Here is a 19,601-nt window from a genome sequence, read left to right as displayed (position 1 = left end):
AGTCGGGCTCAAAAGATTGCACACTTGATCCCACTGAGAGGATTTTCTGGAAAAGATGACACCACAGGGACACAAAATAAATCCATGATTGCTAGGCCATGGGGATGGAGGAGGAGTTTTCTATAAGGGAATTGGGGGGGTGGGGTGGGTGGGTAATGATTGTAGTGGTGGTTACATGACTAGGTGTGCTCGTCCAAATTCACAGAACTCTACTCCAAAAACAATGACTATTCCTCTATGTACATTATATGTTGATTTTTTTTTTTTTAAGTAAAAAAGGTGAGAGATTAGAAGCCACTACAGTTCAAAGAACTATTAGGCTGTTCTCTAGCTACCTAATTATTTTCCTCCAAGTGACACTATGAAAATGTGTCCTATCATTTTAGTCCTCCAAGGTCTTACCAGCTCAGGTCTATAGAACCTACCTGAACTGCAAAACCAGTGCTTTGCTGACCTCATCTTCTACCACCCTCTCCTTCTTTCATGCCTCTAGCCAGAGGAGCCACCTTACTGATCTTCGAACATACCCAGCACCAAGGGGCCTTTGCAATTCCTGTTCTCTGCCAAGATGCTTATCTTCCTATAACCACCTTCCTTGTTCCTTTACTTCCTTCAGCTTCGCTTGCAAATATCAGCTACTAAGAGATAAACTTTGTATGGCTATTCTGTATAAATAATACCTCCCTCCTTGTATACTGCTTTTCTCTAAAGAAAATATTTTTTCCTTTTTTTTTTTAAGTCCGTATATCTTCATTAGGATACAAGCTTCAAGAGGTTTGAGATTATGTTTTCTTCACCAACATTTCTCCATATTTTGAAACAATTCCATATTTTAATGATAAAATATATATGTGTGTGTGTGTGAAAAAATAAATGAACTAATTATCTTATGTATATATTTTGGCTGCAACTGACTAGATATTTTTTTTTTTTAACTAGATACTCCTAAAACCCATCTTCCCTTCCCAACTACACACTCTTCACTTCCCAACCTTGCTGGCTTTTAGGGGTTCATATGACTAGTTCTCATCAATGGCATATAAATGGAAAAGCTACTTTACAGTATGGTTTAAGTAGCTATGATCAATTTACCTATCCTTTGCTCTTGTCTCTTACCTTTCTCTTAACCCTGCCAAATGGATGACGCCTATATATCATCAAATTACTGAAGTCATTTCCTGAAATGGAAAAGGCACAGCATGGAAAGTCTAGGTCCCTGAAGCATGTATGTCACAGAGCCCTCCTGTACCTCCACCTACACTTGATTCTTTAACATTAAAAGAAAGAAACCTTTATTGTATAAAGCACTATACTTCTGAGTTGTTTGTTACAGCAACTAGCGTTTCTTACCCTCGCTAGAACACATGAATTTAGAATCAAAATGTGTTTCTAATCTGAGGTATACCACATCTAGGCATAGGTTATGATAAGACACTATTTCCAACATTTGTATACTGGAGACAGTAAACACTAGACACTTCATAGCATGAAAATGTTCTGCAAATCAAAAAAGAAGCATGGAAAAGCAATTTATATGCTTTTAAAGAATTTCACAAATACGAATGTTATAAAGGGCCAGTTCTTTTACTTCCCTGATTTAGGGTCTCGTTTTCCAAACACTCCTTCACTAACTTCTCTTCCCGTTTATTCTCTCAACTGTTAACATTTACTTAACTAGTATATTCTCTGTACCAAGCACTGTGCTGAACAAGAAAGACAATGCCTGTTTTCAGTGGCAGTGTAGAAAGTATCAATGAAACAATCAGTCATGGTGCAAAAAGTACCTTTGAAGGAGGAGGGAAGTCTACAGAATGTTATAAGAACACAGGATAGGAAACCTGCCCCATACTTCAGCGATCAGGGATGGTGTCTCAGAGGAACTCATACTAAGCTGATATTACAATGGTTAGGATAAATTTGGAAAGTAAACTGGATGGATGACAGGATTTGAGGGAGAGTGCTCTTTGGAGTGCAGGGCACTATGAAGGAATTGAAAGAGCTAAGAGTAAGTGGGGAGTAATGTGCTAGCAGGAAAGGGGCAAGAGATATGGGATGAGCTTAAGAATAAGATCAAGTTCTGAAGAGCTCTAAAAGTTACAGAGGTGTTTGGTGTTACTTAAAGGGAAGTGAGAATTATTAAAGGGCTTAAAATGAATTAATAGGATTATATTTTCTTTTAGAAAGAGTGATTAGGCTGAATTATACGTAACAGATAATGTGAATGTGGGAATGGCATCATACTGAAGACTACTGTTCCAATTCTCAAGGCAAAAGAAGATGGAAATTCCAAATGGGGAGACTGCAGTGGGGATGGAGAAAAGTTAACAAATTAGGACAATTTAAAAATGGTATTGCCATGGGAAAAAAAAATTGTATTGCCAGGACCCTGCTATTGTAATTAGTTATATGCCTGAAACAAGAGGAAGAGGCAATGATTACTTCCAGTTTTCTAGAGTGGGCATATCCTGCCAACTATGGGAATTCTTCAAAATCCTCTCTCATTTTGTTTCTCTGCATTTTTCTCTTGCACTTTATTGCCTCTAAGTGAGATAATCATGTATCACTAAGTATACACTCAGCCATGGTCACAAGCTCCATGTCTGTCCTATCTGTCTATCTAAGATATATCTTAATTATATACATTTTAACTAATGTATGCTAATATTTAAATACTTATTATATATCTATCATATATATATATATATATATATATATATATATATACATACACACACATACAATAATTTTCCCCTTGTCTTACTGTTTTGTCTGGGGCATCCAATAACATTTCGATAGAAGTGAGGAGTACTGGCAACCTTCCCTGTTTTAACCATAAAGTATAGTATTAGATTTTTTGAGTTGTCCTTTATCAGACTGAGGAAGTGCTTTCAGTTCCTAATTAGCTGAGAATTTTTTCATAATAAAAAGATATTAAATGTTATCATATATTTTTCTCTGTTATCCCCTTAATATGGTCAGCTACACTGAGGGACTTTTGTGTGTTAAACCAACCATGCATTCTAGGGATAATTTTTTTGGCCATGATGTAATACTTTTTGCACATATTGGTGACCTTAATTTGCTAATGTTTTGTTAACTGTCTCTGGATCTATACTTATGAGGGATACTGAACTTTGGTTTGTTTGTTTTTTTTTATCTTTCTACCATAAAGAGTTTAAAAAGTGGACAATATATATGAAGTAACTGTTCTAAAATATTAGCCATTAGGAATTCCTTAAAATAAGGTCAACACATAAAATGAGCCTTTTGAGGACCCCAGATAACTTCTTAGAACCATTTTTCCTGACCCTTATGTAGGGAGAGGCATTCTAAGCAGAGCAGAGATGCGTTACTAAATTAAGGACGAAGAAGTAAACTTTCAAAGAGGCTGAGGCTTCAAGGGAGAGATCGGTGGGTAAGAACAAAGTGGCATATATCTGCATACTCTTGTATCTTTTACTAAGTATAAGGCATGCAAGTTTAAAGTCCAGCTGAAAAACTGGTTTTTAGTAACACTCTACATGCTTCTCTATTTACAAATTATTTGTCATAATGATGATTCAACCTTGGGTTGTAGGTACTTGACCCAAAATGATGAGTTGAAAACTATAAAATTTACTCAATTGCTCAATGTTTTCATAAGCTCAACAATTTTATTTTCCCACTGAATTGGTAGTTTCCTTTATCCGAGAAGAAACAGAAGACTGGCCTCCAGAAACATGTTGTTTCAACAAGAGGATAGATGAAATGATTAGGCATGGCATGGTTCTTTTCCATTTTTAATTTCGGTGATGATTGCTGGCAGAAGGCGAGCAATATGTAGCCTCCACCTCAGGTGTGCAAGCATATTGCAATTAAGGGAAGCTACTCTTACGCACCCAGGGGGAAAGTGATTGATCAAAGCGTCTAGTGATTTACTTCCAGCGTAAACTACAATTCCCTGCCCCAAATACCAAGATCTATTTAGTAAAAAGAGGGTATCATTAAAACCAAGATATCTATTATTTAGAAAGTGTGGTCTAAGGGAAGGTAAATGACATAATTATTCTCCAACAGGTAAACAAATTCAGCGGCTTCTCCACATCCATTCTTATTATAAATAATTGTACCAATTAGTGTTATCCAAACGCTGCGCGAAGCTAATCTGAAGCAATGCAAGTAAGATTATTTTTTCTACTTGGTGAAATAAATCCAAGTCAGGCAAGGAAGGGGCTCATGGCAGAGCAAAGAGATGCAGATGGAAAACCAACTTGAAAAGTACATAACCAAATTAGGTCGACAGGAAGAAAAGTATGAGCTAGACGCAAGTCACACCAATTACCATTATTGTCATCAATACTTGATATTGAGCAACAATGAACAATGACCCAAGATCATGAGTTAATTTGGCTGGGAATCAATCCCAAGATGTGGGACTTCCCTAATTGTAGAGTGTAGAACAATAATAATTATGAAGGAATAACCACAGTGTGCTTCTCATGTTGGCACTGTTAGTTGTGTTTTGAAATGGCGTTTAATGTCTAGTGTATTCTTTTAGCTTTATGTTGACAGTATAACATGGTTCAAAAGCTTATGTTCTGAAGCCAGACTGCTTGGAGGTTCAGTGAGGCTCTGAAACAACCTCAGGGAGCCTCAATGTCCTCAGCTGTGAAATACGGGCTAATTAGGGAACATACTTTTTAGATGTTTAAGATGAAAATCAATGAGGATGTGGGCAGATTAAATAACCAGATAAAGTTCTTGGAGCTGGCTGGTGATGGAACTGGGATGCAAAGCACACGGTCAGCTTCAAGAGTCTGTGCTAACAACTACCAGGCATAGCTCTACCCTTTCAGGAGTTTGGAGCAATTTAGCGAACCCATGCATGCATGTGGGGCATTTAGTCTGCTGTTTGGTGTGCGGCATTCAATGACTAGCGGCTAAAAGGAAGAGGAGGAGGAATCAGAAGACAATGATGTAGAAGAAACGGACCACTATCATCAGATTAGGGCAGGGAGTTACACACGTTTAGTGTAAAAGGTCGGATAGTAAATGTAAATATTGTAGGTTTTTTGGTTCTCTCTCAAATACTCAATTCTGCCATTGTCGTCTAATCAAGTAGCCACCTATAATACAAAGATGAGTGGGTGTGTTCCGATTAGATTCTAGTTACAAGTACTGGGCAGCATTTGTCTCTTGGGCCAGAGTTTAGCACTTGGATCAGAGACTTTATACGATTTATAAATTTATATGCCGACAGATTTATATGCTGTCTTTTTTGTTTTTCCTTCAGCTTTTTAAAGGTATAATTGACAAATACTGAAAACAGTTCTTTGATAAAGTCCGGTATTCTTTTCACTCTATCCCAGCTGCTTCACCCTTGCTACTATATCCTTGGGAACCATGAGATCATGTGACCTCTAGGCTCTTTCCAGAAATGATGGCTGAAGATTATATGTCGCAGTCCCAGTACATTATCTGAAGATGATTTAGTGATTCTCAACCAGAAAAAAAGTTAAGCAATTAAATATCAATTCTAGGCATGGCTTAGACCATGGCAAAAAAATATACCTGGGAAACCACATTCTCTGTTCATATCAGAATTATGTATTTGTTCAAAGGGAGAATACATATTTTTTACCTGAAACCCTTCACATTTTTCAGCCACTGGCTGCTAGGTGATGTTTGTAGTAGGGTGAACATATATTCTTCCTTGCCTGTGAAAGCCCCACTATTATGCTGGTTGTTTCTGTCCAGTTGTTACCAGCATCCTATTTCACTTTTCTAGAAGGGTTTCCATTTGGATGAAAAATGATGTGGGCCACCTTTTAATAGGAGGCAGACGCCAATTCTCTGGATTTCTACTTGCTTTGGAAGCTACACAATCTTTCCCCTGCCTACCAAGGGATGGAAAACCATTCTCATTTAATACTACTTCTGTTTTAGCAAATATTTATTGAATCCCTCTATATGCCATGTGTAGTGAAAGCCACTGAAGAGAAAATGCTCTCTCAGAAGGTACCAGTTTATTTGGAGGCAGATCATCTGTGAAAGTTTATGTGAACTCACTCTCCATCTGAAATCTTTAAATCCCACAGGCACGGCCTATCTTTCTGTATATTCCCTCCCCATGAACCAAAGCTGCATGAGAACAGTGGCCGGGTGCACACTTTTACCCCTATTACCAGCATGCCGTCATGCTTGCTGTGTCCTAAGTGAGCCCTAAATGAATACTCGTGGAGTGAGTAACACAGCACGAGTTAAACGTTTCCTCTTTAAGCATCAATATCCTTTTGTTCCACGTTGCACCGGCAGGGAAATGAATTACTACGCAGAATTTAAAAGGTTTATATAAGCGACGCAAACACACACCTTCACACTGGCTGCCTATTACTTACAGAGGGCTGACTGTATGCCAGGCCCTAAATTGAACTTTTACATATTCCAAGGTACTTAATCCTCACAACCACTCTGGGAGGTAGGGGCAATTATTTTCTCTATTTTGGGGATAATAAAGCTGTAGTGCAAAGAACTTAGGAAATTTACATAAGGTAATGTAGCCTGTAAGCAATGGAAACAGAACTCCACCCCACACCTGATTCGCACAAACACTGATGTACCAGGAAAGCTGCTAGCCATCGTGCAAGTGAGATACATCAAAACTCAGTGGCAGTCTTGACTAAACTGCCTGATTTAGCACTACTAGTATCGCTGCTATAAATATTGCAAGGGCCACACTTGTATTAAAAACATTAATTTGTGGTTTATCCGAAATTCAAATGCAACGGGGTGTGCTAAATCTGGCAACATTACCTGTTTCTGATGCTGTGCAGGATATCTGCACGGGGAAAGCAGGAAGAGGCCTTAATTCATTCCTCGTCTCAGTTGTTCGATCCCCCATCCCTGAGTTCACGGTTCTGGATAGAGAGAGAGAGAAAAGAGAAAATATTCCTCGTGAAATTATGACAAAGTACAAGGAGAACACTGTTTATCTTCCATCCAAGCTCTAATGAATTATATCTCAGCCCAGAACTGCCAAGTACAGAAAGGTCCCTGGGACAGTCAGCATTGTATTGGGCCTGGAAGTTCCCCCACGGCATAAATTCATCCCCAAGGAGAATTTCTCTAGCTCTCTTTTCATGGTGATGAGATACAGTGTAGAGCCCAGCTGTGCAAGTGAACTACAATATAAATTTACCTAAGGCCACAGGCAGGTGGGCTGGGTACCAGCTGGAAGCTTGATTTTATGCTGGCTACTATGAAAACTATGAGAAAAGCCCAAGACCGTCCCCACACTTAAGGATCCTGCCATCACCTTGCAGAAGACATGCTTAGCACCTAGACATGATTAAAACAATTATGGGGAAAACTCCAAAACATTTTATGTAGAGAGTATTTGTCAAGTTTCTGGCCCCCAGGCTTCTAACTCCAACTTCCTGGCAGTACCTCAAAATTCCTTTTTATTTTATTTTTTTTTAAGATTTTATTTATTTATTTGACAGACAGAGATCACAAGTAGGCAGAGAGGCAGGCAGAGAGAGAGGAGGAAGCAGGCTCGCCGAGCGGAGAGCCCGAAGCGAGGCTCAATGCCAGGACCCTGGGATCATAACCTGAGTTGAAGGCAGAGGCTTTAACCCACTGGGCCACCTAGGCAACCCCCCCAAATTTCTTTTTAAGGTCACCCTTCCCCCACTTTAAACAAGATTTCTTTCAATCAGTGATTGTAACACTTCCTATATACTCTTGGAAGTAAATGATTTGCTCAAGAAAAGATAAATGTCCCAATCTGAAATGAGGAGATAAGACACCTTCATTTCTTAAGAGAAAATCATCTTATCTATCCTACAGAAATAATCCTAAGAAACCTTCCTTCCGCCTATGAATTTAGAGGTTTGGATGTTTGGGATGCTTAGTTTCATTTTGCTCCCCAGGGGAGAGAGAGGTTGGAACATCCCAGCACCATGATGGTGAGGTCTGAAAAGAAAGCCCATGCTGCAGGAAGCAGAGATCAATATCTCACAAGGTGGCCAGGCACTGAATAACAAAATTTGAACTTCTAGATCAAATTTCAGCTAAAGCCTCTAGATTTTTTTTTTCTAGATGAACCAACAAATTTTCTTTATCAGCTGAGCCAGTTTAAGATGGGTAATGTTTTGTGACTTGCAACACAAACACTTCTGACATCTCTCTTGTAGCTGTTCATTTGTATTTCAATTTGTGCTCACCCTGGAACAATTACATAAGGAGGCTTAGTAAATTACACAGAATACAAAAATGAAACAGAGATTAGCCAATATGATTAAGAAAGGGTCAGGGGTGTGTGTGTGTGTGTGTGTGTGTGTGTGTGTGTGTGTGTGAAGGGAAAACACGTGGATGTGAAACAGAGCCAGAAACCAAGCTCAGGTAAGAATGCTTACTCTGAAGGCTTTTCCCTTACTCTGGGCAGCCCTGAGAGTTGTTCTAAGCTTCCTAGCAGGCAATTCAAAGGAAACAACCTGTTTATTCTCCCAATGCACAGTGTCTTCCAGCTCAATTCCAAGCAATTTCTCAGGAGAACCACAAATTATGAAAAAGTGAAAGTAAAGGTAAGAGAAAGAAGAATGATCACTTTAGGGTGGAGCAGTCAAGAAAAGCTTCCTACAGAAGGTCAGACCCGAGCAGAGCCAGGAGGGAGGGGCTGAGCTGTGGGCAGCAGAGGAGGACCAGCGTTCCAGGAGGAGGAGCAGCGTGGGCAAGTTTACAAGTAAAGTGAACTAGTGTGGAAGACTGTGAGGAGACCGGCATGGTTAAAGATGACACGTTATGGTGAGATGGAATCCGTGATTATCTGAGCACACAGGGGCAAGATGGGGAGCAGGCACACACACAAAAAATCCCTACTCTTAAGAGTAGATGTTATCTCAGGCTTATCAAGTGCTCACATTTCTTATATTTTAAATATAGCTGGGCCAGTAATTTTGGTTAGATAAAAAATGGAAACAGTCTACAAATAAATCTTGACAAAAAATACAACTGAGAATAAACAAACTCCCCTGCAAAAAATAAACAACATATTGAGCTTAATTTTCCTGTTGTGTAAATGAGTCTTTAGGAGTAATTTAGGTAACTTTCACTCCCTAACTCAGAGAGCGAAGTCTTCAAGAAAGTAATTCTCATGGATACCCTGTCAAGATTATGTATCAGAAGTTTCAGTATTATTTTCTTAGTCGGGTAGGATGGACAATGGAAAGTAACAGTAGTATTATTATATGCTCAGATGTAATAAAGACTTATGGTCTACATTCCAACTAGAGTACTCTATTGGTTGGTCCTTCCACACAATAAAATTGAAACACCCTTAAATGACTCAGAAATCATGAATTTATCAGGAGTAGTTTTTAAAAGGCATCCACTAAATACTTGTGAATTTCAATTCTATTTTGACTTAATTGCCATACCAGCTCTGTGATCTTGAACAAGTGAACTAACATCTTGGAGCCTTCAGTCTCATTTGTAAATAGATTCAGTAATAAATACCAGGATTTATGAGGATTAAGTGAGAAAATACACGGTAAGGGACTAGTAGGAGTAACTATCAATTGAGCCATTACTATGGGTCAAAATCCCAAGGATTTTATGTGAATTATTTTATTCTCATTAAAATCTGATATTTTTCCCTCTCTATGGATGAATAAACTTAGACACAGATTTTATCAACTCAATATCATAATTTTAAAAAATGACATGCATTACTTCTCTATTTAAGAGATCATTTTAGTATCATTAGCATGCTAAATTAATAAAACTTATTTTACCACTATTTCTAAGGAACCAGAAAAAAAAATTACATTAAAGAAATTATTGGTCCTCAAAGAGCTCTTTGAGATTGCTGAGGTCATATATTATTGTCTTTACTTTATAGACAGACATAAGGAAGTGACAGTAAAATATAATATATTAAATCAATGCTTTGTTACAGGAGAAATTATCTTCATTATCTGTTTCAATGATTCTCAAACTTTAGTATTTTTAAGAATCACTTTGGAACTTATTAAAAATGCAGACGTGTGGACATAATTCTCAGGTGGCGGGTTCATTTTAACAACACTATGGAAAATTCTGATTTAAGTTGTCCACTAGCAACATTTTATGAAAAACTTATCTGGAGTTCAGTAATGCCTTGAAGCCAGGGACTAAACATGCATGCAGAACAAAAGAACTGAGTTTAAAAAAGGGGGGGGGGCAGAGGAATGGATTCTCTACGTATTATTTTCCGCCACTGCAATAATGCCAATTTTTCTAGTGCCCATTCACCCATCCCTCACTCTGGGACCCTGGTCCCTGGTGGCACTGCCTGCCACCCATGGGGTGATCATGTGTTATAACACCAAGCCAATCAACATACCAGATTCCTGCTGTGTGTGATCATTGGACCTGCTTTGGACAGCTTGTACCAATCAGAGAAAAGCACAGGACCCCCTAGACCCACTGCAAGAAGTGGTTTGTCTTCTGCTATAGTGAGAGTTACATCGATGTGGGGGTCCTGTAGACATCTTGCCTATTCTTGGGGACCAAGCTTAAAACTATCATGGCAGAATTCAAGACCTGAAGCTATTGTCTGAGCTTTGAAGCCAGCCATACCTGAAATTACCATCTACTTCAGGACTTTTCAGTCCTGTGAACTAGTAAATCCACATGTTGGCTCAGTACAGTTTCATTTACAACCCATAGATAGACAAAGATTTCATCAAAACTGAAGTAGGAAAAAATGAGGCTGAGAATTATTAAGAAACTTGCCCAAGATCATCCAGCTTGTAAATGGCAGAGTTGAGATTCAGTGCTTGGCTATCTAACTCCAAGGACTAAGATCTTAGTCACTGCTGTGTATCATCTCTAAAATTATTGGTTGTCCAGAGCTACTGTAATTAGGCTTGCTCAGAAAATAAAATACCTTGGAGAATTCACTTCTCCTGGACTTAAACTTCAACTTGACTCCTTTATTGGGGGTAGGTGGATTTATACCATATTAAACCCACCTTTCAATTACTTGTGGGTGGCAGGTCACCATTCACCTCTTCCCATTCTCCAGTGGCTTAACATCTTCTGTGAAGAACCTAAAGTTCTCTTTTAGATCTTGCTGCCTGCAGAGTTCAGGGGACACAAGGGAATGGTAGTAGGGGAGAGGAGGGTGCCACATCCACACATTTCAACTGGCATCTCTCCTTCAGTTTCTATCTGCTGACTGGATTGATATTCTTCTCCTTCTGTTCATTTCATTTTATCATCACCAGCCTAATACATGTCTGGATTTACATCCAAGGTTCCATTTGTCTAGATAGCAAGCCAATGGATCTCCTGATTTGAGCAGGCTGCTTTGACACAGACAGACATGGCTTGCTAATGCTCTGGATGCAAAATGAAACATCTGTTTATAATAATGCTTACTACCTCTTGCAGCAGAATCATTTGTAGCTGCAATTTGACAGTTTTAGTCTACACTTAGATTATTAAAAAGGGAACTTTTTCTTTTTTTTTTTTAATCATCTGGGCATTATTTTGGACTAGTCAGTATCCTTGATGTCATCTTCAAATATGACAGAATCTTAGAATATTAGTGTCAAAATGTTGAATATCACAAAAGTGATAATGTTGATTGTCACTTAAATGTCAAGCATTTCCTGGTGTAGTTTACATGTGTTATCTCATTCATAACAGACCAATAGGAAAGATACTAGGGGCACCTGGGTGGCTAAGTGGGTTAAAGCCTCTGCCTTCTGCTCAGGTCATGATCTCAGAGTCCTGGGATCAAGTTCCCCATCGGGCTCTCCGCTCAGCAGGGAGCCTGCTTCCCCCTTTCTCTCTGCCTGCCTCTCTGCCTACTTGTGATCTCTGTCAAATGAATAAATAAAATCTTAAAAAAAAAAAAAAAGGAAAGATGCTATTATTGCTCCCATTTGATGGTTCAGAAAACAGAGGCTCCCAGTGGTTCGGTGACTTTCCAATACTCATGGAGCTAGTGGTAGTGAGCTTGGATCATATCCAGGTTTGTTTGGCTCTTAAATTTTAATCCTTATATTTTATCTCCAGTCCAGTGGTCCTCAAATTTAGTATATCAGAATCACTTGGGGGACCTGTTAAAATACCAATTGCTGGGCCCCACCCAGAATTTCTGATTCAGTAGATATGGGATTTACCATGATAATTTGCATTACAAATAAATTCCCAGGTAGTGGTAAGGTTGCTTATCTAATGACTACATTTTGAGAACAAGTGATCTAGTCCAACTGCCTCACTTTGTTTCTATGAAACTGAAACTCAGAAAAGGAAAGAATCTGCTCAAGACGACAGCACGTATTAATGGCCAAGAGAACATCTGAATCTAGGTCTTTTGGTGCCCATGCAAATGGTCTCAAATGTGAGAAAGTCCCTGTCCTCTCTCCCTTTTCCTTTTACAATAAAGAGATATATGCCTAAAGCTGCAAATAATAATTCCTCTGACATGTCCTGATTCATCGAGATGACAGGTATTAATCAATTAGAGTATGGTAACAACCTTCTTAGCTTTAAATTCCTATTAAATTGGGGTGACCGATCGATTCTTACTTTGCGGCTACATCATAAAAGTTGAATTTAATTAGTAATTTCCCCAAATTGGAATATAAGCTTGATTAAGTCAAGCTTATCTTTATTACCTGGTCCATTCCTATATCCAGGAATGAATGAATAAAAATAGGTAACTCCTATACCAAAAGAACTCACAAATACTGACTTTACTGTTATTTGAATATACTAACCATGAAATAAGAGAGAAATAGAAAATTTGAACAGATCTATTAATAGCGCAAAATTTGAATTGGTAATCAAAACACTCCCAACAAACAAAAGTCCAGGAACAGAATACTTTACTAGTGAATTCTACCAAATGTTTAGAAAAGAGTGAATACTTATTTCTCTCAAACTATTCAAAAAAATGGAAAAGGAAGGAAAATTTTCAAATTCATTCTGTGACACCAGCATTACACTGACAGTGAGAGCAGACAAAGATATTACAAAAAGAGAAAACTACAGGCCAATATACCCAATGAACATAGAAGCGGAAATCCTCAACAAAATATTAGCAAACCAAATTCAACAATACATTAAAAGGATCATTCACCACCACGATCAAGTGGGATTTATTCCAGGAATGCAAGAGTAGTTCTATAGAGTCACAAATCAATCAACATGATACATCACATTAACAAGAGAAAGGATAAAAATCGTATAATCATTCAACAGAAACAGAAAATTCATTTGAGAAAATACAATATCCATTCGTGATAAAAACTCTTGACCAAGTGGGTTTAGAAGAAACATATCTCAATAACAAAGACCATACATGAAAACCCACAGCTAACATCCTACCCAATGATGAAAAACTGAGATTTTTTGCTCTCAGATCAGGAACAAGACAAGGATGTCCATTCTCACCATTTTTATTTAACATAGTACTGGAAGTCCTAGTCAAAGCAATCAGATAAGAAAAAGAAATAAAATGCATCCAAATTGATATGGAAGAAATTAGACTGTCACTATTTGCAGATGATGTAATATAATATATTAAAAAAATCCCTAAAGATTCCATCAAAAAAACTATTAGAACTGATAAACAAATTTAGTAAAGTTTCAGGATATAAAATGAATATACAGATAGCAGTCACATTTCTGTACTCTAATAATGAAGTAGCAATAAGAGAAATTAAGAAAATAATCCCATTTATAATTGAACCAAAAAAATAAAATACCTAGAAATAAATTTAACCAAGGTGGTGAAAGGCCTGTCTTCTGAAAACTATAAACCACTGATGAAGGAAATTGAAGATGATACAAATAAATGGAAAAGTATACCACTCTCATAGTCTGGAAGAATTAATATTGTTAAAATGGTCATATTACCCAAACCAATCACAAGATTCAATGCAATCCCTATAAAAATACCAGTATCATTTTTTTCAGAGAACAGGAATAATCCTAAAATTTTTATGGAGCCACTAACACCTCAAATAGTCAAAACAATCTTGAGAAAGGACAAAGCTGGAGGTATCATAGTACCAGATTTCAAGATATAATAGATATGTAAATCAATGGAAAGGAGAACCCAGAAGTAGACCCACACCTATCTGGTTAATAATGTATGATAAAGGAGGTAAGAATATACAGTAGGACAAAGAGAGTCTCTTCAAAAAATGGTGTTGGGAAAACTGGGAAGCCCTGGGCAAAAGAATAAACCTAGACCACTTTCCTGTACCATAACACAAAAATAAACTCAAAATGCATGAAAGACCTAAATGTGAGACTTGGAACCATGTAACTCCTGAAAGGAAACATAGGCAGTAATCTCTTGGACATCAACTTTAGCAGCCTTTTTTTTTTTTTTTTAAGATTTTATTTACTTATTTGACAGACAGAGATCACAAGTAGGCAGAGAGGCAGGCACCGGGGAAGGGGGTGGGAGCAGGCTTCCCGCTGAGCAGAGAGCCGGATACCAGGCTCGATCCTAGGACCCTGGGATCATGACCTGACCCGAAGGCAGATGCTTAACCCACTGAGCCACCCAGGCGCCCCTTTCGCAGCCTTTTTTTAAGGTATGTCTGCTCAGGCAAGGGAAATGAAAGCAAAAATAAACTACTGGGACTATACCAAAATAATAGATTGTTGCACAGGAGAGGAAACCAACAACAACAACAACAACAAAAAGGCAACCTATAGAATGAAGCAAGATATTTGCAAATAATGTATCTCATAAGGGGTTAATATCCGAAGTGTAGATAGAACTTAGACAAAACAAAATGAAACAAAAACACAGTCTCATTAGAAAATGGGCAAAGGACCTGAACAGACATTTTTCCAGAGGAGACAAACAAACGGCCAAGAGACACATGAAAAGATGCTCAACATCATTCATAATCAGGAAAATGCAAATCTAACTACAATGAAATATCACCTCATACCCGTCAGAATGGCTAGGATCAAAAAGACAAGAAATAACAAGAGTTAGCAGGGATGTGGAGAAAAGGAAACTCTCATACACTATTGGTGGGAATGCAAACTTGTGCAGCCACTATAGAGAATAGTATAAAGTTTCCCTTAAAAATGAAAAAAAGAAATACCTTATGACTCAGTAATTCCACTATTTGTGCAAGTAAAACAAAAACAAAAACACTATTTTGAAATGATATACGCACCTGCCATGAACATATGCGACATTATTTACAACAGCCCAGACACTGAAGCAGCCCAAATATCCATTCATAAATGAATGGATAAAGAAGATATACTATGTATTTCACTACACACACACACACACACACACACACACATTCTTTATTCAGAACATATACCATATATTCTATTGTGTATATATATATACACATTTATACTATTTATCTATATAAATATATATTATCTATTAATATATATCATATAGTCTGTTGTGTGTATATGTACACAGGCATACAAATACACACACCCCACATCTTTACTCATATATATGTAACAGTCATATCATATCATAGTGATAGACTGTTACTCAGCCATAAAAAAGAATAAAATCTTGCCATCTGTGAAAACATGGATAGACCTAGAGGGTACTAATAAGTGATATAAGTCAGACAGAGATAGACATATACCCTATGATTTGAATTACAAGTGGAATCTAAAAAATAAAAAACAACAACAAAAACAAAAGAACAAACATTCCCTTAAATATAGAAAATAAGCTGGTGGTTGCCAGAGAGGGGGTGGGTGAGGAAAATGGGTGAAATATGTGAAAGGGATTAAGAGATACAGAATTCCAGTTTCAAAATAAGTCACAAAAATGAAAAAATACAGCATAGGGAATATATTCAGTAATACTGTAATAACATTGTATGGTGACAGATGGTGACTATCTTGAGGTGGTGAGCACTGAGTACTGTATAGAATTATCAAGTCAGAATGCTGTACACCTGAAAATAAAGTAACAGTGTGTGTCAATTGTATGCCAACAATAAATTAAAAAGAATGTCGTCACCACTACCATCATCATCATCATCACCACCCTCAATTTATAGAATCGACTGATTCATTTCCTATCCTTTTTTCTCCTTTTCAGATTTTTTTATACTCCTTTTACCTGCCAAGCTCTATCATATTTTCCGGTAATGATGTTTCCATTTTATGGCTTCTGGAAAACGTGCCAGATGTTAAGTTTTTTCCTATTATTCTTTCAGCAAATTCACACTGCAGCCATTGATGTCCTGTTTTCAAATGGGGAGCTCTAAATTACTGCGAACATAATGCCTTGGCTGCCTCTTAAATCTCGTCCAGCTGCTGGCTTTGAAGGGAGTATGGCCAGTAGTCATTGGGGACATATTTTAACCCTTTGGGTAACAGTCATCTATCTACTTATATGGTGTGGGAAGTGAATCTCTCATTGCCTTGCAGAAAATTCTCTCTTGCCTCAGTGAAGAGTCAGGCAAACAAGAGAGAGACTACTGAATTTATTTTGGAGACTTTCTTCAAGCCTAAGGTGGTGTGGCACTGAATATGCACGCTGCTTGGGAAAGGAGGCATCCAGGTGCGCTCATGTAAGATACAGCTTTTTTTTTTTTTTTTAAGATTTTATTTATTTATTTGACAGAGAGAAATCACAAGTAGGCAGAGAGGCAGGCAGAGAGAGAGGAGGAAGCAGGCTCCCTGCTGAGCAGAAAGCCCGATGTGGGGCTTGAACCCAGGACCTGGGATCATGACCTGAGCCGAAGGCAGCGGCTTAACCCACTGAGCCACCCAGGCGCCCCAAGATACAGCTTTAAGAAGTGGACAGTTTCTAGATGGAAACAGTGAAAGAGGGAGAGAAATGTTGCACTACTATAGACCTGTGGTTCTCAACCCTGGCTGCATTATATACTCATAAGGAGAACATTTTAGAAATTCTGAAGCATAGACACCTTTCATGACTATTTCAATCAGGCCCTGTGAGGCGTGGGTTCTAGGCCTCCACGGTTCTGAAGAGGTATCTGCTGTCCAGTTCCCTCCAAGGACCAGTGCAGAGTGTTTCAGAAGTTTTTCTCTGGTCCTCAAGATAATGAGAAAAACAAAGTCAAAGTAGCGAAATTTTCATAATCCAAATTTGGTGATTTAATAAAGACTGTCCTTTATTCTTTTTTTTTTTCAGCATAACAGTATTCATTGTTTTTTGTACCACACCCAGTGCTCCATGCAATCCGTGCCCTCTCTAATACTGATAGCAACCATCCTCCCATGAAATACTTGAGAAAATCTTTAACAACCATTGACTAAATAAAATGCTGCTACACCTAGCTTACAGCAGGCTACATACCCTGAGAAAAAGCACGACTGTAATCAAGGTCTGTAATTTAGAACATCTGCCCTTCTGGCTTCAATCTGGGGTTCCCGTTTAAATCAGTGATGTTTTCTCTCTCTGAGGCATTGGCAATCTCAGAATGCAATGTCTGTGTCTCTCCACCAGCCATCAGGAAGGTGTCTCCTGTAGGCTCAGGCTCATGTGCTCTGGAGGCATCTGTTGCTTTGAGGGGCACCCTCACTTTCCCAACATCAATGACACCAGTCTATACTTTAAATCAGGTTGTCCTAGACATATACTCTTCAAATTCTGAAAACCCGTATGCTTACACGTGCTCAATGCATTAAAAGGCATAAGAAGAATGACTTCATTTTATTTATACAGATTATGTTCTTCCTGCTTTAAAAAAAATTGACAGCAATAGTAATTGTAGCTTTAACAAATTATACATTTCTGTGATAAAATTAAAATCTTGGTAATGCTCTTTGGGGAAAACTCATTAATTTATCTTTACTTGTAGTGGGCTGTGTAATACAAAAGGCTGGGATACCACACTTTGGGATAGTAAGTATCCAGAACATGCTAATTCTCACTATTACTGTTTTGCTAGTAGACAGTGATGGCTGTTGGCTATTCAAATCTGCTTCTTAGAGAGGTTTCGCCGCTTCTCTTGGGCCACCAGAAACCAAGAGAACTTTACCTTTACCTCTACTTTACTTTACCTTTACCTTACAAGTTTCTATTTCATACAACTCTGAGGACTCAAACCAGTTCCATTAGAACTAAGTTCAGTCCTCAAATGGTAAGAGATAAATATGTGCTTTCTGAGAAGGACATTCTTGCTGCAGCCTTGAACAGCTTCTGAAAATGCAATCTTTTCCTGCTCTGACTCCCTGCACACCTGATCAGTCAGTCACCTTGACTGGCATTTATCACTTGCGTGCCGGAGTTATGTATAATTAGGTACAAACAGATCCTTGGCATCGTTGTGAACATAACATTTTCAGTTTCAACTCTTTGTAAGTGACCCTGAAAGCTCCATAATTTGTAAAATTTGTCATACCGTTGTGTTAGGAATTTAAATCACACTTGCTCTGAGCTAGGGTAAAAGAAAGGGAATACAAGAGGCCTGATAAACACCCAGCATCTCCCCTTGATACAGCTCTGCTGTTCTCATTTGCCATGTGTGTAAGATCAAAAATTTTTTATTTTTGTTGAAGCCACTAAGAATATTTTAGTGAAAACTGTAATAGTAATGAACTGGGGGTGTCAGGCTATTCGTAGAAAAGTTTCGACAGTAATGAGACTCAGGAGAAATAATAACAAAAGATAGCATTAGATTTTTACTGTCTGCCTAGCACCACAAAAAAGTGCTTTATATTCCCGATCTTATTGGAGCCTCACAACCCCACAGTTAAGTTATATTATTAAGTCCATTTAGTGGAAGAGGAGACCAAAGCTCAGAGGGTTTGATTTAAAGTGAGAGAGGCAGAGCCAAGATACGAGAAAAGGTATGTCTAACTCCCAAATATGTACCTTCTGTCCCCTTTTCCTCCCTTGTAAAAAATTTAGATATAATCCACATATAACATTACGTTAGTTTCAGGTGTACAACAGAGTGACATGATATTTGTGTGTATTGTGAAACGAGCACCATAGTAAGTTCACCTCTGTTGCCTCACAGCTACAATTTTTTTCTTGCGATGAAAACTTAAAATCTACTCTCTCAGCAACTTTCAAATGCACAGCACAGTATCAGTAACTAGAATCACCCTGCCATACATGACATCTCCATGCCTTATTTGTAACTGCAGGTTTGTATTTTCTAACCCCCTTCACCCATTCCACCAACACTCGTGCCCCTGGCAACCAACCTGTATTCATAAGCTTGCTTTTTTTGGGGTATGATTTCATTTTCTTCAATTTAGGTGTCTTTGACATATAACAGTATGTTAGTTTCAGGTGTACAATATAGTGAGTCAATATCTGTATTTATTTGGAAACAATCACAAGAAATCTAGTTAATATCCATCACTATACATAGTCACAGATTTGTGAATGTGTATGTGTGATGATAACATTCTACATGTACTTTTAAATTCCTAGTGGTTCCAGTGCTACTCACCTTCCCATCACTCCACATGATTTTTTATATTCTTTCTATGTTGTAAGTTCTACTTGGCCATGAGTTTTACTTTATTCATATATTCCTTGGAACACACAAACCAAAACTTCTGCTGTAACAGGATTTGCTGAATACAGATGGATGGGTGAATACAAGAATGAATAATGCATTTGT

This window comes from Lutra lutra, chromosome 5 (assembly GCF_902655055.1).
Source record: "Lutra lutra chromosome 5, mLutLut1.2, whole genome shotgun sequence".
In the NCBI taxonomy this organism is placed as follows: Eukaryota; Metazoa; Chordata; class Mammalia; order Carnivora; family Mustelidae; genus Lutra; species Lutra lutra.
The sequence above is the reverse complement of the archived record's forward strand: the minus strand, read 5'-3'. Positions refer to the sequence as shown.